At 32.0% G+C, this 23,163-nt stretch overlaps 2 long non-coding RNA genes across 6 annotated transcripts in view; one reads left to right on the forward strand and one right to left on the reverse strand.

Annotated features, from left to right (window-relative positions):
* LOC115297005 overlaps positions 1–23,163 on the forward strand; it is a 288,338-nt gene that overhangs the window by 246,426 nt on the left and 18,749 nt on the right. The window lies entirely within an intron of this gene.
* LOC115297006 overlaps positions 1–23,163 on the reverse strand; it is an 82,858-nt gene that overhangs the window by 30,346 nt on the left and 29,349 nt on the right. For all 3 annotated transcript variants that reach the window (XR_003911206.1, XR_003911205.1, XR_003911207.1), the window contains exon 3: positions 14,710–14,756. This is a non-coding gene — a long non-coding RNA (uncharacterized LOC115297006). The remainder of the gene's footprint in view (positions 1–14,709; positions 14,757–23,163) is intronic.

Here is a 23,163-nt window from a genome sequence, read left to right on the forward strand (position 1 = left end):
CCTTACAGGGAATAGAAAGCAGATTAAAAATGATCCAGGGGTGCCTGGCTTGCTCAATTGTTTAAGTTTCTGATTTTAACTCCAGTCATGATATCACAGTTTGTGTATTTGAGCCCTGTGTCAGGCTCCGTGCTGATAGAGCAGAGCCTTAGGATTCTCTCTCTCTCCCTCTCTTTCTGCCCCTCCTCCACTCGTGCTTTCTCACTCTCTCAAAAATGAATAAATTCATCATTAAAAAAAAGATCTAGGAATAAAGGTATATAAATAAACAAACAAAAAGTGAAGACAATGAGTGTAAACAATTTTTTGGAAAATGAAGAAATAAGTAACTTAGAAAACAATTCTGTAGAACTATTAAGCTGGGATAAATAAGCACTTCTAGAACAAAAAGAACAAAACATATTCTTTAAGATATGTGTTTGTGTGCTCGGAAATGTAATGATCATCAGAAAGAGATGATCATTGGTGGAAGTGAATTCTTAGAAAAATAAGAAAGAAGGAAATCAAAATGTTAGATGGAAGAATCCGCTCTGCAAAGGAATCTAGCATTCTGGAGCCCAGCCTTCCTCTTTCCCACATGTCACTATATCCCACTGTGTCCGATTCCTAACTGGTCAGTGTAACATATTATGTAAGTCACAGTTCTGGAAGTGGTCCATTTAACTCCTTTAACTCGAGATTCCCTTCCTCATATTCTTTGTCTACAAAATTCCATTCATTGACCAATAGCCTATGGGTATATGATCTCATTTATGAAGTATTAACTCCATTTAGCAATTTTTTCTGTTTACTTTCTCAGTTTATACTTCTCTTTATGGATGATTTTATAGTGAACCGTAATAATACTGTTATAATAACAACAATGATATTATAGCATTCTTAAGTACCAGATAGTATTCTATGTATTTATGTATAGCACTTCATTTAGTCTGCATACATCCTTACATCTTCATTTTATCAGAAAGAAAACTGTAGTTAATATATTGTATAGGGTTTTCTTATTATCATACAATTATGAAAGAAAACAGATTCAACGTTTCTTACTTAGTCTTTTTTCTTAGATTACCTCTGACTGGAAGAAACAAAAATTCCACAAAATAATTTAAATTAAAAAATAGAATATTATTTTAATGCTCTATGTTTTATAAAGGTTTTTATGTAAAATGGAAAACTTTATATCTGAGTTGTAGGCAGATTAAAATGGTATAACTCTGTTGAACTTAGCGACATGTAGCTACAAGCTTGTATCTTCATACTCTACTGTTAACGTGATTTTATGACCAGTGGACAATTTTTGCACCCCTTTGAAATGCTAGTAAACAATGATACCAATAATTCTAAACCACCGTATTTTATGAGACAAAATTAATTAAGTAAAATATCTGAAAGTATATTTAATTAATTGATCAGCAATTATTTAATTAGAATAGTTAATATTCATTCAGGGTTTCCTTTCTTGTAAGAAAAAGCACTCAAATATGTTTTTAAGTAAAAGAGAAATAAATTGGGAAGGTGAGAAAACTATCTCACAGAACACAGACACAGTAAGAAAATCTAAAGCTTTCAAGGAACTAAAGTATTAGGAGTCCAGTTTACTTTAACTGAGAACATATTTTGTCGCCTCTTCTCTATTTGAACTGATTTCACTCTTAGCTCCTTCTCCTGATGGATTTTCTTTGCATCTCAAACCTAGTTCTTCAAAGCTTTAAGTTAAAAATTCCATTATAGATTATACAACTTGAGAAGTAGTTTTATAAATGAAATTGATTAGTAAGTCCAGTGGATAGGTTGTCTATTCCTTATCCAGTCAACTAGAGTAGAAGTTATTTTCCCATGCTCTGGGAGCAACTCAGTAAGAGTTGGGGAAGAATATAAGGCAATGCATGAAAATAGGGTTATGTTTCTTCATGAAAAGGTTCTGTATGCCAGGAATCTCCTAAAGAGATTTTCTTTCTAAGGTAATACTATAACGCTCATGCCCACTCTCATTTATAGGTATATATATATATTAATGTATTCATTAATTTGGATATAATAGCCTAACTAGTAAGGCTATATAATAAGAAATAAGAATTTAAAAAAACGTACAGAAACAGAAGTAAACACTTCTACCTTTTGATATTTTTGGCCTTGTTTTTGTCTGAAAATATGGCAAAGATTTACATCAAAGTCTTTTGTTTGTTTATTTGTTTTGACTCAACGGAAATGATTCAGACCTCCATAATGATATCCATATGTGCCTGTGTAAGCCTGAAAAATCATTCCAACATTATGATTGATGAATTTGCTGCTGTCTCAAGTTTTAAAATTAATTGGAGAGAAATGAAAATTGTAATACAACTTGCTTTGTCTATGCAGCATGCATGCCATGTATATAAATCACTAAATGAACACTGAAGGGAATTAAATACTTGGAATGATATAAACATAAATTTGAAATAAATGTAAAACTTTGGAATGAAATACATAAATATTTTCTTAAACCTATTATGATAGAACTATTAAAATTTAAAATAGATATATTGGTCTGAAAGATCATAGCATTAGAAAATAAAGTAATTAGGTCAAGTTTTTGCTTATTTTGTTTTATGCTTTAGAATGTTGTTTTTATTATTATGTTTATAATACGATAGTCTAAATTTCATAAGATCACATCTTTTATGTCCAACATTTCCAGAAGCAGAAAGTCATTCTACATAATCTTTTCAAGTGACTGATTCCTTTACAGAGTCAGTGGTATGAACTGCATGTAGGGACCCAGGGCTACATTTCTGGGCACAAACAACTCAAGCTGATATTAAGCTGATGGTCTGATTAATTGAATTTCTGAATCTGGACTGCTTGTGTTCTCTATTACAGAGATGTCTCTTTCAAATGGATAATCTGGTTTGTTTTAGATTACTGGCATCAGATATTTCATTTAGACTATGCTAGGGATGCCATGACTTTACATTTTTGATGCCAGCCTTGCTATTTCCCCACATCTGGGCTTTCTTATTATTTATGTCAAATTCCAATGCATAACATTTTAATAACTTAACTATTTTTTTAATTGAAAAATATCTAGCCAGGAATGACAGCATATTGAAAAAATTTAATAATATATTTTTCCAAAATGTAGAATTTTTTATTCATATTTAGCAGTTGTATTTTATTTTATTTTATTTAAATTTATTGATTTATTTTAAGAGAGACAGAGACAGTGAAGCAGGGGAAGGACAGAAAGAGAAGACAGAGATAATCCCAAGCAGGCTCCACATTGTTAGCACAGAGCCCTGTGTGGGGCTTGAACTCATGAGCCGTGAAATTATGACCTGAGCAGGAACCAAGAGTTGGACACTTAACCTACTGAGTCACCCAGTTGCCCTCATGTTTAGCAATTTTATAGTAAGTAATGGGTATGTAAAAAGAATTATCTGGTAGTAAGTGCATTTGAGATAATTCCTTATGAGAAATAAATAGATATACCATAATAATGCAAGGCTTAAAAACAGGAAACTTAGTGCTAGCTATGTAAACTCTTGATATAATCTTTGAAACTTTCTATAAATCTATAAATCTATAAAACTATTGAAATATATAATATTGAATTATAAAGTATAATATAAAGTTGAAATATATAATGCAATATGATTTTATTAAAATAGAGTTAGTTGTCTTATGGGTGATTTGAAACCATAATGTAATATATCAGGGATTATATATAAAATCTAGTAAACTCGTTTTTGGGGGGTTTTGATAAAACTCAATGTTTACTTAAGAAATATGTAAATTTTCCAAAGTATAATATGATGAAAATTAATATAAACCAGTACTTTCCTTCTGTATTGTTAAGGAATAAGTAAATAAGAAATAGTAATATATATTATAGAAGAGAGAGAACATCTTATTTTCTAGTTTATCCCAAAGTAATGCATTATTTCCTTAAAACAAATATATATGATGTTTTTTAGAGAAGGTTGGTGGATGGTGGTGGGAGAAGGTAGAAAATAACCATCCTAAACTTCACAGTATAAATACATCCATTATTAGATTCTGCTGCAAGTTTTTTCTGGCTACTTCATTATATATTTTGTTTTGCTTTATTTTAAATAAAACTCCTGGGGGCACCTGGGTGGCTCAGCCAGTTAGGCAACCAACTTGGCTCAGGTCATGAGTTCAAGCCTTGCATCAGGCTCCATGCTGACAGATCAAAGCCTGGAGCTGCTTCAGATTCTGTGTCTCCCTCTCTCTCTGCCCCTTCCCCTGCTTGCACTGTCTTTCTTTCTCACTCTAAAATATAAATAAGCATTAGATATAATATACATCATATATTATATCTTTGTATATATCTGTTTTTCTATTTATATATATTATATCTAAATATATAAACACCTTGTTTCCTTATATCACATTAATACAAATGTATTTAGTTATTAGTAATCTTCATTATGGGTACATTTCAATTGAGACATAATTTTTCTTTGAGTAAATGAGCCTTTGCTTACTTAAATATTTATTGTGTATTGGACATTTAGGTTGTTTTCAAATCATAGAAAATACAATATTATGAAGTATTTTATCCTGTAAGCAGTAGAGTGTTTACCTTCATAAAGAAGAGGGTGGGGGATGTTGAATGGGATTGACTCTGTACATCTATTATTTGTGCTTCCTGAAAAAGAACTAGGGTGGCTATTTTGTTCTGTGGAAAATTATAATGGATTGTCACCCAAATCAACTCAGCACATATACAAATCATGAAAACTTATTAAAAACAGACAATAAAATTTAATTCTATATATTAATGGAAACATTTTTCATATTTCTGTGTTGTTTGTAAAAGGTATACAGAGATAAAATTTTCATTTGAAGTTTTAAAAAAATATTTCCAAAAATTTGCTATTCAATAATTGAATAATTATCCATAATTGGATAACTCAAAACTTACTAAGCATCTAAGACTTCATTTAAGAACAGGTTACAACTTGATTAGCCAAAAAATATAAATGAACAGCAGAACACAAGTAGAAGCAAGTGTTTATATCTCTTGCATGTAACGAATTCTGGACTTTCACTGCTTTATGAACCAGCTTATAGTCATTCAGGAATAATTTCCATGTATCAGACATGGCAGTCCCCATTTAGAGCTGTATGGCCAAATTCTCTGAAATTTTACTTCTACACATTGCATCAGTTGGTTTCAGAGCAGCAATGATCTTAGGTAACCTATAGTATATTTCCAATAAGTATCATTTAAGTTTGATTAATTGACAAAACTTATGTTTATCTTTGACATCTAATCAATTTTAGAGACTCTATAATGCTGTGCATATGACTAGTTTCCAAACTCCCAAAGGTAGCAGTCATCCTCATTATGCACCAAAACTGAGATGCCAATTCTTCATTGCTAACCCCAGGCAGCTCTGAAGACACACCTACTTTGCCAGTCTTATAAGCAATAAAATATTCTTCTGATATCAGTTACAAGGAACATTAATGCCATGGCATAATAAAAGAAAAAGTTTTAATTTAATCAAAATAAATTATTCAAGTGTCAACAAACAAATAATATTCTACCAAAGAAAAACCTTTGGGAAAATGTAATGTTCCACTTTAGCATGGTAATGTTCCATACCCCCATTCCACTAGTCCTAATTCACAGAATTTCTGTATTAACCTGAAGAGAACAAAGGTCAATGCTTATGCACTTTGTTTAATATGAGCAACCCGGAACTGAAATAGGTGTTGTGAGGTCTCATATTTAACAGATTTAAAAAAGAAATCTTTGTTAAAATATATAGAAAAAATAATTAGATAAGCCTTTTCCATATTTTCCATTTTTCCTATGCTTTTCAGTTTGTTCCTCTTACCATCAACAGGACAACAAGCAATACCACAGGAATTAATGATTATTAAGAAGATGGATTGGTGAGGGTCACCCTCTTTATGAGATGCATTCCTTTCATTTGCAGTGGTTCTCCCTAACTCTCAGGAATCTCATTAAACATCTTGTATATTATGGATTTGTAACATACTTCCACTTGTCAAATCTGTTCATTCACTAGACAAAAGAGTACTTAGTGCCAGGTATGTTCTAGGAATGGTACTAATAATGTGCAAATAATGATAATCACAATGTAATTGCATGCCCCATGGAATGAAGAACTCCATCATCTCTAACAATTCCAAGATGGATCTCGTTGCTCTCCATATCTTACTGCCAAGGACATTGATGAAATTAGTATCCACATGTGATAGATATGACAAATCTTCTTATATAGATGATATATATCAAATGTGGCAAGAGAAAGATTGTACTTGTCTTCTTTATTCAAATATACCCCAGTAAACAAAAATAAGAAACAAAAACAAACACCTGAAAAATAGTTCTAAGGAAATAAATAAGAAATGTAGATTTATTTAGAACAGGTCCCACCCTACTTGGCCCTTGATTATGGTATTAACTATCCTGGGAAGAAAAAACAAAATAAGCCAGCCCTTTAAGATCATTTAAAGAAAAAGATAATTTTTGATACTACTATGTTTACTAAATGAAATAAAAAGAACAATTGACAAGTGTGCCTTAAAGGAATGTGCGCAGCTAAACTTCAGCTTGGGTAGTAATGGATGACCTGACTAATTTTTCGGTATTGAGGTAAGCATGTTATTTTCCTATGTGTTAAAGAAGAAATACAGAAGGATAGAGAATTGTGAAACTTTATTCCTGGGGATAAATAAATAAATAAAACATAGATCAAGAATACATAAAGTTCAGTTTAACTTCTGACCAGTTAAAGGCAGGGATCCAGTACAACTATTTCAGTTGTGTTTGTATCCTTTGATGAGATGAGACAGCAATAGCAGCTTCTTCCCTTTTGTCTTAAATTTTACAAGCAGAGCCTATGTTGTGCTGTGATATTTTGGTTCCCAAGCTATATACAAATTATGTATCCCTCTTATGTCTCAGTTAACTGTAAAAATGCAGTTATATATATATTTCATAGATTCTGATATTTAAATGAGTTAATATATGAAAATTTGTAGAAGTTATATGGATGTATATAATGTCAGTACTAATGTATGTAATATAAGTATTTATACATTCATGAGTAAATTACCAAAGAAAATTATACCGACCTGAGTGATACCTGGCACAATGTAAGCAATACTTATTTATTTTATGAGTTTAAAATAACTTTTTGAAAAGAAATATGATGAATTACATTTGTTTTCTCGGGATGCCCTAACAAAGTATTGTAAACCAGATAGCTGAAAATAATAGAAATGTATTCTGTCGGAGTACTGGAGACTAGAAATCCAAAATCAAGGTGTCAGCAAAGTCATACTCTGTTTGAAAGCTCTGGGAGAAGAGTTTCCCTTGCCTCTGGCTTCTTGCTTCTGGATGTTGCTGGCAGTCTCTGGTGCCCCTTGCTTGTAACACTCATAAATCCAATCTCTGCTTCTATCTTCAGGTGGTGTTCTTTCTGTGTGTCAGTATCTCTGTGTCCTCTCATCTTACAAATATGATGGTAGTTGTATTTGATTTAAACTCCCCCTACATACACAACCTGCTATAACCTCACCTTAGCTTTATTATATCAGCAAAACCCTATTCATTTTTAAATTTTTTTATTCATTGTTGAGAGAGAGAGACAAAATCTGAGTGGAGGAGGGGCAGAGAGAGGGAGGCACAGATTCAGAAGCAGGCTCCAGGCTCTGAGCTGTCAGCACAGAGCCCCACGTGGGGCTCAAACCCATGAACCATGAGATCATGACCTGAACTGAATGAAGTCAGACACTTAATTGACTGAGCCACCCAGAGATCCCTGCAAAACCCTATTTCTAAATAAGGTAACAGGTACTAGGGGGAGTTAGAGCTTAAACATGCATTTTTATTATAATAGATTATTGTCAAATTGGTTTCCACATAACACCCAGTGCCTCTCCCCACAAGTGCCCCCCACCATGAAGGCAGGGGAGGAAAGGACAAAAATTTTTATTTTTTTTTCAAGTTTGTTATATTTATTTTGAGAGAGAGAGCGCGCTCGAGGAATCCCAATAAGAGATTCCAATTTACAAACTGAACCTGAGATCATGACCTGAGCTGAAATCAAGTCAGTGGCCTAACCAATTGAGCCACCCAGACGCCCCAAGGACAAAAGTAACCAACAGCAACTACTTTAAAAAGAACTCATTTGGTCATTACACAGATATTTACTGGGTACCTTTTAATAGCCTAGTTCCATACTAGGTACTGTTTTGAAGATAATTTAAAATTCTTAAGGGTATACATTGAAAGAAACTAAAGTTAGTACTAGTGGGAACTCTCTCGTGTCAGTAAACAAATGCTGAAAACTACTAGGCTGAATGCTTGCTTGATCATCAATTTTATTGAAAATAAGAGCTATTCAGAAAGTTAAGTTTTGTTAAGGGTCATCCAATCGATAAGTTGGACTTGGATTCTGCCACCAAACGCTATGCGGCTATCATTGTTTAGAGCCTTTTCAAAATAAAAACTCCCAACTCTATTAAAGAAACAGAGACTGAGTTATAATTAGGTTTGTTCAGTAAGCCACTACTATGTTGCATACTCAATTTTGTGTGTTTTTATGTGAAGCCATGCTTATCATTGCAAAGGCCCATGCTGTAAATAGATGTGTGAGGGTTTAATTTTCTTGATGTTCTCAATAGATTTTTCTTTTTTAATGAACAAAAACGAATATAATGCAAAACCAATCAGAATTGTTTTTCAGTAATTATTCCCTAGAATTAGCATTCTCTATAAAAGTTTATCATTGACTGCTTCATATAATTGGAAACCCTTAAGGTGACAGACACTAACAAGATTATTTCTACCTGCCAGGCTCTATGGTAGTCAATGAACATCTTTTGGGATAATAAATTCCAAGTAATGTTTTTTACAAAATCAAGACAATACATTCAATTTGATATCTAGTATCCTTACACATAGTATAAACTTTTATTTATAATCATCTGAATTCTATTGATTATCTATGACATAGATAATGGAAGACTCAAAAATGGAATAAATATGTAATCCTCATTTTTATTATTGTTTAATCAATGGAAACATATCAAAAGGCATGCCACGATGAAGATGTGACTGCCTCTACAAATAAACAAATATGATGGGTGAGCAAATCCTTAAAAAAAGAAAAAAAACTGACACAAAATTTAACTATTTAATATTCAACTGTGTACATACTCTTATCCTTTAAAACTATAGCCATTAGAAAAAAGTAAAGCAAATTATCATTCACTAATTGCTGATTTCTCAGTGTTTCATTTACTTGGAGGAGAGCAAAAAAGATATGAGACTCCTATTTCTGGACAAGTCAGTAATATAAATGTGCCAAGGATTTAACCAAAACTCTTCCTAGTTCAGATTACTGCCTCATTTTAAAAAGTTTTAATTTGCTGGCTAGAACATATTGGGATGTACTAGTTCTATTATTTTGTGGTATATCTTGTGTGTTCCAGTTCAAATCAGCTACTCTAATCTAGAAACTAGAAATGTTTTTTTTTTCTATACCTTATGAGCATCATTTCTGTCCCTCAGCTTTTTAAACATATAGGAAAAAGATATTTTTTTCTTAGGCCGAAAAAGTCAGGGCCAAATTTGTGAATGGCTACTCAGATTTTTGTTGTTGTTGCTGCCATTAACAAGTTATTTATAGGAATATTCAAACCTAGCTATGAGTTATAATTAATCATTTTCAAATAGGCACAAAATTATATATCTTTCCCTGAAATGTGCACAGTACATTGAGAAAGAAAAATTCATGAGCAAAATTGGATAAAGCAAATTTCTATTCATTTGCTAATATACTCCTTATTTTTACATCTTTGTTTGCCTGAAGATTCTATAATTACATACCTTTTATAAACCACAAATAATAAGAAATATATATGGATTGCTTATATTGTAGGAGAAGGAAAAAGGTAACTATTTGCTTTCATGAGTGTCCCAATCTTCTAATCATAATGTACCTTTCCTTTTATATGGCAGTGAAAAGAACACCTCCCACATGAAAAGTCTAAATATGTCTTAAAAGTTATCCCTATGATAGTGTTTTATAATATAGCTTTAAAAGTACATGAATATATACCCTTACATGAGAACAAGCCCATTATACCAAATTGTATATCATTTAAAATGATAAAATACCCTTTCGCTGGTGCTTGCAGTTAGAGGTGTAATTTGAATACCTAGGAAATCAATATCTGCTTTAGTATGTGATTACAGCTAAATAATTGAAGTATCAGACAAGCAGTGAACCACGGGGTTTTTCTGTGCAAACAGCAAGGCATTCTAAGTATAAAACTCCTCTCAGTGCTAGTGGACCAGGTTGTAATTACATAAAACTTTTAAATGTGCTATTTTTTTTTTCCAAAAGAGCCTGTTGAGGTAACTATTCAAGGAAAGAAAAAAAATTCTAAAAATACCAGAATTGACACTTCATACTGAGGCAAAAAAGAAGGAACTGTTTAAAGGTAAATTGATAAGGAAGATTCTGGAGGGCTCTCATTCACAACACCTTAACAATACCATCCTCCAGGTCACTTGGAACCTTTCATGCACAGCTTGGAGTACCTTAGAAGCATTCAGCTTCATTCTTCACCAGATCATCAGGGATTGTACTTTTTCTTTACTTAGTTCCAGTAGCTTAAATCTCTCTTTCTGGCAGACTCTCATGTCTTGTCCTGAAAATACTGATAAGAATAAATTCTTCTCAGCCAGAGCCCACCTTGCAGCCTCTGGGAGATTGGGGGAGGGCATGGTCCTTACCACCCTCTCATCCAGCAGTGCATGGATCAAAGACACATGTGCCTGCGGGACCGGGCAGGTGGTTTGGAGCAAACAGTAAATGGAAACTTACACTGATGCTCAGAGTTTGGTAAGAGGGAGATGTGGCTTGGAATGTGACAAAAAGAATGTACTTCTTAGAAGAGGTGACATTTTTACGCCACTTCAGTGTTTTAATTGACTTTTTATGTGTGTGACTATTTAGGCCCATTTTTCCTGATCTTTAAATTCTTCAAAAGCAAGCTCAAATTTCATGCATTTCTGCAAGATATTCCAACTTGCAAATGTGGACAACGTATATTAAGAAAATTGATTGCCAGATAAAAACTTTTTGTTGGAGGGCAATTCCTTCAAATATAAATATCAACATATTTATATATTTTTACATGTAATATTTTGTGCAGCAGTTATTTCAGTAATTACAAAGCACAGGAATTACTTTCATTGCATTTCTTACTACACACCATTAGGAGCTTATTATGTTACTATGATTGCCAAATGTATTTTTTAATACCCGTGGAGCAATACCACAAAATTAATATATTTAAATGTTTTCTAATTCTAACTTCCTATTGAAAATTTAAAAATCCATTTACTTAAGAGAAATTGAGCTATATAGACTCGTATCTTTGACAATGCACACTGTAAAAGTTAGTGTGTAATGCAGGCTCTCCAACAACTTTCTAATTTCTAGAAAATTTCTATCTTCATGTCATTAATTTCAACCTGATACTTATTAAAATGAGGTAATGATTATCTCTGTATTGCTCAACTAAGGACATAAAAGAGACAATCTAATATATGCCACTTTGTGAATTTAATCAATAATTATAATACTATTGCATTTTAAGCTATAACCACCAAAAGTCTATGTGTTCATAAATTTTATTGTTTATTTTATTATAATCAGTCATTTAAGATGTTGTTATATTATTCTTCATGTTAGATACATTTCTCTATAGCATGATGGCATTATGTCAAATAAATCAAAATAAAACCTGTAAGGCTCAGGATTATTAATAGAATGTTATTTAACACATACTAAAAAAAAATACAGGGTAGAAAGCATTGTAACTTTTATTTTATCATTGTCCATGCTCTAGAGACTGTGTGTATTCTTGGTCTTTAAAGATAAATGGGAACTGAATAATGGTATAAGGAGTGTCACCAAATTGAGCCAAAGTTTAATAATTTATGGTACATTAATACACAGCACCACATTATTAAATAGTTTTCTACGAATCACATTGGCTTTATCAGCAGATTTTTTGATAACCGCCTGACAGTGTTAGTTTGTTCCTTTGCTTATAACACTTGGGCCATTACTACTCTCTTCGGAGTGGTAGAGTTTTGTACTTCTAAACAAGATTAGAAAAATCTAGGGGTGCCTACGTGGCTCACTTGGTTAAGTGTCTGACTTTAGCTCATGTCATGATCTCATGGTTCATGGGTTTGAGCCCTGTTGGGTTCTGTGCTGACAGCTCAGAGCCTGGAGCCTGCTCCAGATTCTGTCTCTCCCTCTGCCCCTCCCCCATTTGTACTTTTTCATTCTGTCTCTCTCAAAAAATAAATTTAAAAAATTTTTGATTAAAAAAGATTATAAAATCAAGTATAAACAAATAATTATAATTTCTTAACATTCAATACCAGCCTAAATTTGGTTCCAAGGAATTATTATTGCCTTATTTCTCAATCTATTATATACTCAACATATAATCAAATGTACTTGATATAAGCATGATGAACATCTAAAGTGTTCTGTCAGATATCTCAAAATATGTCTTTCACTTATGTTTCTAAGTTTGTTCACTTGTCTTCTCTCTTCCTGGAAACTCTTCTTCCTACTTACCATCTTTAAAAACTTGACCTACTTGTGGTAGGTGTCTTATTTATTTTTTGGTTCAACATCAGAAACTTCAATGTGATGAACCTTGGGGACGGCAGAGGTTGTCTCACACTATTAAAGCCAAAAAAGATTTGATATTCACCCTTAAGTCTTATGCAGTGAAAACACAGTGGCAACCTACACTTGGAAAGTTAGATCTACCTACTCTGGGTTTTGAATTGGAAGCTAAAGTTACCAGAAAGAAGACTGGTAACACAAGTCAGGCTTGTGTTGGCAGAAGTGAAAATAGCAATATCTATTCTTTATAAACAGAAGTAACAGGAATAGCATAGGCCATGTCCATTTGTCTTCTAATGGAAAGATTACACGGAAAGGTGATCTTTTTGTAGCAAATTGCTGCATCTGATATTTGCTGCAATAGTATTCTAAATAGACCCCATGATGGGATTTTGTCTGTAGCTCTGGAGACATAGCCTTCTTTGTTTCTATTTCTATTGCCCAGTTTTTCAGTAATCCCCTTATTTCTGTGATACATTTATTTTCTATTTAACTAATTAACCATCAGTTTTTATTGCTTGTAAGTAGGAAAACTCAGAATAAAATATATTGGTGCCAGACCTAAGGTAATAAAGGCACCTGGTGTCCAGCTGTTGCTTAAGAAAGGCCTTTATTTTCTCTGCCTCATTAAATAAAAATGATTATAGAAATATGTTTTCCTCTGTCAGACGCATTAGTATATATTTCTTAGTTTTCCTTCATATTCTTAAACCCTGTGCCAAAATTTAGACTAAAGATTTTAATCATCTCATTTCATAAACCTTCACATTGACCTATAAGTTAAATATATTGATAAATAGGAAATCATAAATTAACAGATAAACAATATTCCTTTGAGAGTGAGAAATATACCCCATAACAGGCAAAGGTTTGTCCCTCTGTAAAACATCTAACGGAAAGAGAGTCCTGTACATTTTGGGATAGCTCTCTCAAAGTGAAGATCAATTTTCTAACCCTCGTATATTGCCACAACAGGGGATATTCTTTTTATATTTGTAAAGCATCATATGTCCTGTTTAGGTGTACTGACAAATTAATCAGGTGACCCAAAAGACTAATAGCAACAGAAGTCTCTTCAACTTGTCCAAGTTTCAGTGCAAGAAACTTTATTTTGAAAGGATTCTAAGATATTGAGCTGGATTCACATATCAGGGAAGATATTTAAAGGGAAATTATTTCTCAATTCAAAATGTCATTCTGACGCTTTACTATGATAAATAAGTCAATTAAACAAACTTTGTCTCAGCCTCTGCTAAGTAAATGAGAATCGCATTATTTTAATTGTATGAGCATTTTTAAAAAATAATATTCCTGCCGAAATAATTAGGGGTAAATTAGCATGAAGGCCAAAACTTACCTTAAAATAGTATAGCAAAACCTGAGAGAGAGAGCACGCTAAAGTATACATGACAAAATGGCATTTAAAAAATACAGAGGTTAATTATATAAGAATATGAATTGAAAATATCAGCTTTTCTGTATGTTTGAAAATGTCTACAATAGGTGATAAAAAGATAGTAAAACAAGAAAATCATAATATTGTTATTTGGATTATTTTGAATAACATTAATTCAAGTCATTATGAATTTAAAATCAGAGGCTGTGATACCTGCTGGCCTATGCTAATATTCTTGTGCCAAATAAACTTTAAAATGCAATTTACTATTTGCATTAATCATTGGAATTCTATATCTTCCAACTGTTTTGCTTCATAGGACCTTTCTTTTTTATAATTCTAATGCATTTATATTTACAGTTTACAAAGCATTTCAACATATACTAAATGAGTGTTATAAGGAAAGATAGAGTTAAGTGCTGGAACAATATTAGCCCTTTAAACTTTGCGTAGAAACAGAAAAACAACTGTCATTACACTTTCAGGCCATCCGACCCCTCATAAACACGTGGTACTGGAAAGAAGATTGAGTGGCAAATTGTAGACATGCTAATTAGATTTGAAATTACTTCTTAGATAGTATCAATGGTTTGGTTAACTCACTAGTTCCTCTTTCTGGGTTGATCACAATTTCATTTTCTGTAGCCACCCTAAGAAACAGAAAAATTACACATGGAATAGTCAGACTTGATTGTGATTAGCTAAAAATCGTTCCTTTTATTCCAAAACAATTATTCTTTGTGAGGTATGTCTAACTAGTCTGAAGCAAGTAAAATAAGTGGATCATTTCCACTTTAACATTTAGTGAAATAATAGGACTGTGCTGCTGAATTCAGAAGAGGAGATATTTAAAGTTAATGACAAAGTAAAATAAGTAATATTAAAAACTCAAGGGCATTAAGAGATAGTGGCTATGATACTAAAATCCAAACTATCATACCATAACTGTTTCTCATTTCTAAATTAAGAACACACATTTTCTTTTGATTTCTATTAATGCTGACTTCACTAAATTAAAATATATATTACACATATATAATTTTTCTAAGTTGCAATATATCTAACACAGAAGGTAGAGTTTCTGCAAAATACACAATTCGATGGACTGCTAAGTCTGTGTAATGTAACCGCAAGAGTATAGAGGAAGTAAGTCTAGGAATAGTAGAGAAAAAGTACAAGTACACTAAATTTGTTAAGCAAATATAGTTGATGGAAAGAATAAATAAGAGAAATTGAAGAAATGACTGAAATGAGTGGATAAGCAGTTTCGATGAGTGGCTTAATGTTGGGACTATACACTTTCAGAGCTTATTTGCTGTAATGCTTGGGAAGTTAATATTTATATTCATTATGTTTGAGAACATCCCAGGATTATGTTTTTCTTCCTTCAACAAACATTGCCATTACTGTCAACTCTGATATTTTTCATGTTTGTTCTGGTCCCCCTGTTTTGATTTAGCCAGAAACTCTTCTGCCATATTTTATCTTTTGGGTCTTCACTATAATTTGAGATAAATTACCTTTATTTTACAAGTAATTTCACTAATGCTGTTGCATTTTGGTCAGAATATGGACAAGTCAAATATATGTATGATTATGAATAGTGGTTAAAAAAATCACAAATTCATTACAACTGCCTCTCTCTTTATAATTCTAAATAAAATTAGCTCCAGACTTAATCTATTGGTCTAACTCTTTAGACTATGCAATATATGTAGGGTTGAGACTATATTTTCCTCTTTGTTTCTGGAAGCTCTCCAGAGGAAAAAAAAAACATGTTTAAATACCGAATTTTCAAACCTGATAGCCTACTTTTAAAGCTTTGTCAGCCTTTGGCTCCTTTTTTTCTTCTCTTTCTGCCTTTCTCCTTCCTCTCCTCCTGATTTTATGATTTTCTGCTTTGATTTGTTTCTATTTGTGTATTGGATATACCTATAGGTATAGTAATTTGTTTATGGATAGACATTAAAAATAAAAGACTGTAACATCAAAAATATAAAATATAGGGAAAGAGTAAAAATGTAGAGCTTTTGTATGTGATCAAAGTGTTATCAGCTTAGGGGTGCCAGGTGGCTCAGTTGAATAACCAAGTGAGTGACTCTTGATTTCCACTAAGGTCATGATCCCAGCATGGGACTCTCTCTCTCTCCCTCTCTCTCTCTCTACCCCTTCACTGTGCACTAAATAAACAAATAAATGAATAAATAAACAAGCAAGCAAACAGTTTTAAAAAGAAATTACTTTTTCATTCATTAGCACATCATTGATATCTTTCACTGCTTATATGTATGAGTCTTTATCATTGGGTCAAATTGTATATAAATCACACATAATGAGTTTGATATTTAGTAATGTTCCTGAATTTGAATAAGACAGATGGTACAATGAATACTTTTGTTCACTTGAATCATTTGCAAAAGTTTATATGTTTTTATGTACACTAAATTCTTACAATAACAACTCTTGGTTAAATATACATTTTTAAGGTAAATACTAAAAGAATATTGCTCTACAAAAAAGTTTTTGACAGTATAATTAAATTGATATGAATGACAGTTTCTGTGCCATTATAACTTTACCATAAATTAGATTTTATTATTTTAAACTGTATCAATATAATAATTAAAATGTGAATTAACTTATTTGTAAGGTAAGGTATCTCTCTTGTTGAATATCATTTTAAGTATGATTTTTATCTTTTATATTATGTATATGCCACTATCACTCAGAAATATATATTTGTGTTAGTAGACATATTTACTTGGCTTTATCATCTCTATGTGTGTGTGGGGGGGGTGTGTGTGTATTATGTATGTATGTATATTTATGTCTGTGTGTATGTTATGTTTACGTATAAGGTTCTCACCTCATAGTTTTATTTTCTATATTTTAATATTGAGAAATTATTCTCAGTATAAGAAGTTTAGGAATATAACTTTATTACTTAAAAAAATATCACATTTCCCAAAGTACATTTTATAAGCTTTTATTCACCATGCTATAACATACTAGATATTTCATATACTAACTTATCAAATATATTAACAATTTACATATTGACTTCATTAAAATTAGTATTATTTTATACAAATGACATTCTCTAAAAATATATACACCTTTATAATTTTTAAATGTTTTTTTAATTTATTTTTTGAGAGACAGAGAGAGACAGCACGAGCAGGGGAGGGTCAGAGAGAAAGGGAGATACAGAATCCAAAGCAGGCTCCAGGCTCTGAGCTAGCTGTCAGCACAGAGCCCAACGTGGGGCTCGAACTCAAGAACTGTGAGCCATGCAGGCACCCAAGCCTTTTAATTTTAAGTATGAGCTTAACCTGAGCTGAAGCCAGACGCTTAATCTACTGAGCCACCCAGGCGCCCCACCTTAATAATTTTTAATACAGAAAACTCTGACTTTGATTGATTTACTTTCTTCTCTTTTATTCTTTCTTACTTATTTCCTTCCTTCTTTCTTTCCCTCCTTCCTTCCATTTTTTTCTTTATTATTTTGTTGTTTTGTCAATTGTCAAAGCTAGTCTCTTATGGTTTTTTATCCAGATGACCTTTTAAATTATTCTGTCAAATTCTTAAAATCCTGGGCTACTTTCTTCATTCTTTGTCCAGTGAACTTAATATACATGTAGATTCCAATTTCTTTCCATTACATTTCCATAAAAATGAAATATTGTCCTAGTTTCTAAGGTTGATCCAATCTGATAATTGAATTCAGAAATGAGAATCATTACTCGACATTGGTATCTGTTTCCTCCCTACTTATGAGCATAAAAAAAACAATTTAAGTAGAAAAATACATTATCATAACAGAAGTCTCATTTGTGCTTCTAAAATTAAAAGGCTTGGGTGCCTGCATGGCTCAGTCGGTTAGGCCTCCAACTCGATCTCAGCTCAAGTATGATCTCACAGTTCATCAGCTGAAGCCCTTCATCCGGCTCTGTGCTGATGTCAATGGCACAGAACCAGCTTGGGTTTTTGTCTCTCCTTCTCTCTGCCTCTCCCCAGCTTGTGTTCTTTCTCTGTGTCTCTCTCTTTTTATCTCTCTCTCAGAGTAAATAAATAAAAAGGCTCTAGGCTAGGAAAATCTTTTTGAATTAAGAAGAATATTCACAATATAATACTGTCTCAAATTGGATATGTGTTACCAACTGGGATATTCACAAGTGAGCGCTCTTAGGATCAACCTTGTTAATGGAAAAGAAGCAAGCAGTATTGGGAATGGGAAAAAATTGAACCATCATGCATTCCTAATGAAGGCCTGTAAAACAGTGGGAGCTTTGGAATTGGTATAGATCCACAGATTTGCTCCAAGTTGGGATGAGGGAACCACACCTTTATAGCCTTATATTTATCATGCATTGAATGAGGGATGCCTCTGAAATTACATATGGCCTCAACTAAGACAATTTTCCTCAACCAAAGCAGAGCCTAAAATTGGCTAACAAGAGAGGGATATTTTCTAGCAATAATTCTAGAAATTAAGATAATAAGTTATTTAATCTTAAGGATATATATAGATTAATAAAATGATAACCACCACAAATACTATTCAAATTGGCCACCTCTGAGTGGAGGAAACAAATAATTTATCTTGATGAAGTAAATAGTTCATTTACATGTCAAATATAAAATAAATCATCTAATTTTATTATATTATGCAATTATATTTTTAATATAATGCATTGCCTATTACGCTTGAAGAAACATATTATTTGTATATTCTTAAAACAAAAAGAGTTTGTGCTCCAACAGTGTACTTCGACACATGCATGTATCTCTCACAATTATAGAAAAAGGTGAAAAAGATTGTGGGAGCAAAAATAAACAACTAATACTTTTATTGGAGAAGTTTATTGTATCTCTGTCATGCACAGCATGGAGTTTCATTGCCTTCTGAAGTTAACATTTTCAAAAGAAAAATGAGACTTTTCAAACCAAGTAGTAGTGGAGCTAGCATTTGTTGAACATTTAATATATGCCAGCTTATCTACTGGACGCCACTGTTCTGTATTTTATAGAAAAGGGTTTGGCAATTTTTTTTTATTTAAGTGACAAATAGTAGATATTTTAGGCTTTTGAGTAATAAAGTCTTTATTGAAACTCTCAACTCTGCATTTAAAGGTGTGAAAGCTTTGTAGGCAAAGGAAATGGATATACCTATGTTCCAATAAAACTTTTTTTTTCTGTGAGCTGGATTTATATCTATGGCTATACTTTGCTAGCCCATGTTGGAGAACGCATATGGGTAGAAGTGACTGTGACTTCACTAAGATAAAGGGAAAACTGTCTACTTTAAGAAATAGGAAATTGGTGGGTGAATACACTCTTACTAAATGATAAAAATGTTAAAAATGATGTGAAGGCTACAGTTACTAATGTATACTATCTTTGAGAACCTGGAAGAGATGTCATCCTTACTGTGAAACCCATATCCAAACAATCTCTTTATACATTCTATGTTTTAACCACACCATTTCCTGAAAACAATGAACACTTTCATTATTGAAATCATATTGTTTCATCTTTACCTATGGCTTAAGTACTACCTCATCTTTGCTCTGCTTTAAATGTCATCCACACGTGGTCCAAATAACACTTTACTAACCACTAAAACTAAACCTAAATATTACTGTCTAACTATAACCCTTGAGTACTCTCTGAAACAGTCCCTCACATATATTTTAGAATATTCAAAGCAAAAAAAAAAATAATAGATAAAATTTACTTTAAAAACTTGAGCTGCATAAGTGACATATAGTTTCTCAATTCAAAAAAAGAAAAAAAATATATAAAAATATATATCACATATAAATATATAACAACATATAAAAATATATATAACATATATAAATATATATATCACATATATAAATATATGACATATAAAAATATATATACCATATATATAATACACATATAAATATAACATACATATAATATATAACATATATTAATATATAACACATATATAAATATATATAACACACATATATATATAACACATATATATATATATAACAACCTGAGAGTTCAATCTTCTTTCACATATCCATAAAGAAAGGCATATTCATCTTGGGTAATTTAATGTTTCCAAATTTAGTGAAAACTGTGACAAATATTTGCTTGAAACTAAAATGCAATGTCTTTATACCAGTCTATCTCTATTAGTACTTGCCAATTTTATTGGTTTTTTTTTTTTTTTTACACTTCTATCTCTAGGCCCAGACGCAGGTTCCTTAAAGGCATATTTCTGCATTTCTAATGTTTTACACAGTTCCTGAAACATATTGTCCAAAAGAGGCTTATTGAAAAACTAAGTTGAAAAAAATAAATTGAAAATAGTCATAAGATGTACTTATATCCATTATCAATCTTTCTATCCTAATATATAAATTTCTATCTATTCATGGGGATCATTATACATATATGAGAAGAGAGGCAATGAAAAATTTGCTTCCCCATTCAAGAGGCATTTTAGATATTTATCAAAGCAACCTACAAAAAACAGCATGTCTTTGAAGACATACCCAATTAGACTGCATGATGCTCAGGGACAGGTTCTTTGTGTTTTTTTTAATGTTTATTTTTCTTTAGTTTTTTATGTTCTTAGAACCATATGTTAATTTCCAATAATAAGGCACATTATGAAATGGATAGACTACAGAACACCATTATCAACACCATTTTATTTGTGAGTTTTACCTTTTTAACACCAGAGCACATAGGTAAGTTTGGGTTGATAGACTAGATTTTTCTCAATCTCATCATCACTTTGGCCACTACTGCTGGTATCAAGAAAAGATGGAGGAGATTTCAGTAACTCAGGCCCTGGTAATAGTTTTGAGATATAACAACATGAATTCAAATGATCTCTCATGCTTTTGAATACTATAATTTCCACCTCTAAATGTTTAATCTGTACAATTTCTCAAGCAGTTAACACTGCACATGCACACATACATATAGGAAACTATATATATATATATATATATATATATATATGCATATGCATATATATATATATATATATGTGTGTATATATGTATATATATATGCCTGTATATACCAAAGTGGGCATACTGGGAAACTATATATATATATATATGCCTGTATATACAAGATATCAAATCTCATGGCTGAATAGAGTTTTGTGTATTTTATTAATAATACTCTTCATAGTTATTTTCATTGTGATATTTCTCTTGTTGGTCTTTCTCAGAGATTTCCAGAATACATCCTTGCTTTGATTAATTTTATTTGAAAATTATATGGTACTTGAAATTCTCTTTGTGCCTATTTCAAATATGGCATCTGTTAATATTTTCATTTATTCAAAATGCTACTCCATTTTTGGGGCACCTGGGTGGTTCAGTTCTTTAAGCATCTGACCAGCTCAGATCATGCTCTCACAGTTGATGAGTTCAAGCCCCACATCAGGCTCTGTGCTGACAGCTCAGAACTTGGATCCTGCTTGGATTCTGTCTCCCTTTTTCTGCCCCTCCCCTCCTCATGCTCTGTCTCTCTTTCTCTTAAAAATAAACACATAAAAAAAAAAACGCTACTCCAATTTGATAAAATGTACTGTTCATAATGTCACTTCCACTAATGTATTTCAAAGAACAAATCATCCTGTTATTACAGATTCTTCAATATTTTTTCTTATGGCTGCAGAAACTTTAGTTTATTCTCGCTAAGTAGTTTGTACTAGAATTAAAATATTATATATTATATTATATTATATTATATTATATTTTATATTATATTATTGCTGTAATCCAATTCTGATTGCTAACTACCAGGAGGAGTTAGGTAAAACTTCATAGGCACAAGACTTCCCTCAAATCAGACATCAGCTTCAAGTTTGGAAGTTCTTAGGCCATACCCACTTCTGACCAACTGACTACAAATTTGGTGTTCTAATTAGCACTTCAGCAATAATAATTCATCAGAACAAGTCACAGAACTCAAGAGAGTACTATGATTACAGTTCTTGCAAAGCTAAAGGACAAGTCAAAATAGAAGACCCAAGGCAAGGTTTGAGAGGATCCCAAATGAGAACTTATCATGCCCATTTTCTGTGGAATCAGGATGAGTTACCCTCTTGGCATATTAATGTGTATAACCAACCAGGAAGTATACCTAAGCTCTGAGTTTTATTGGGTTTTATGTAGGCATAATTGATTAAATTGTGTGATTGAACTGAACCTCCAACCCTCATTTCTTACCACAGGATTGATTTGATATAATGTAACACAAAACCTAATCCCTCTAATCATATGACTGGCATTTCTGGTATGGCTAGCCACCAACCTAAAGCAATAGAGTGTCCACTTGAGTCACCTCCTTAGCATAAACTCAGGTGTAGTCTGAGAAGAGGACCATCAAGAATAACAAACACACTCCTCCAAAATAGGACAATGCCTAGGATTTAGAGTTTCTATCTCAGGAAGTGGGGACAAAGACCAGCCAAATTCTTTATTACACAAGAATTACATTAACATTTTGCTTTAATATATTAAAGAAAGCCATTGAAATAGATGTTATACTGAGAACAAGTCAACAGATCTTAACTATAATCTCAATTTCAATCAGACTAAATGAAAGTTCAGCGGGTGTTTTAGAATAGCCTATTATAGTTATCACATTAATGGGTAGTCAACACAGTAATTCATAAGAATGTCAATAACTTCTAACATTGGAAATATTCATATGTGTGTAGTCTAATTGAGCCTGGTCAAAAGATTAAATCAATCTGTATCACTGTGTCCCATTTTTATAACCCTCTGTCCATGAGAGAACCACAAACACAAATCTCATTATTCATAGAACCATTTTAGGAAGAAAAGAAACTCAGTTATATTTATGCCCTTTCTAGTCCTAAAATTTATCCATCCTAATGTTATTTAGAAACATTTTAAAGTCCACTTTCTTGTCTGCAGATCTGTAAACATTATTTGTAAAACAATCACCAAAGCTCTAATGTGATTCTTTTCATCTAATATTAGAGTCAAGGGATTAACTGGTTTATATACAAAAAAATATTCC

The sequence above is a fragment of the Suricata suricatta genome, chromosome 7, assembly GCF_006229205.1.
Source record: "Suricata suricatta isolate VVHF042 chromosome 7, meerkat_22Aug2017_6uvM2_HiC, whole genome shotgun sequence".
Lineage (NCBI taxonomy): Eukaryota > Metazoa > Chordata > Mammalia > Carnivora > Herpestidae > Suricata > Suricata suricatta.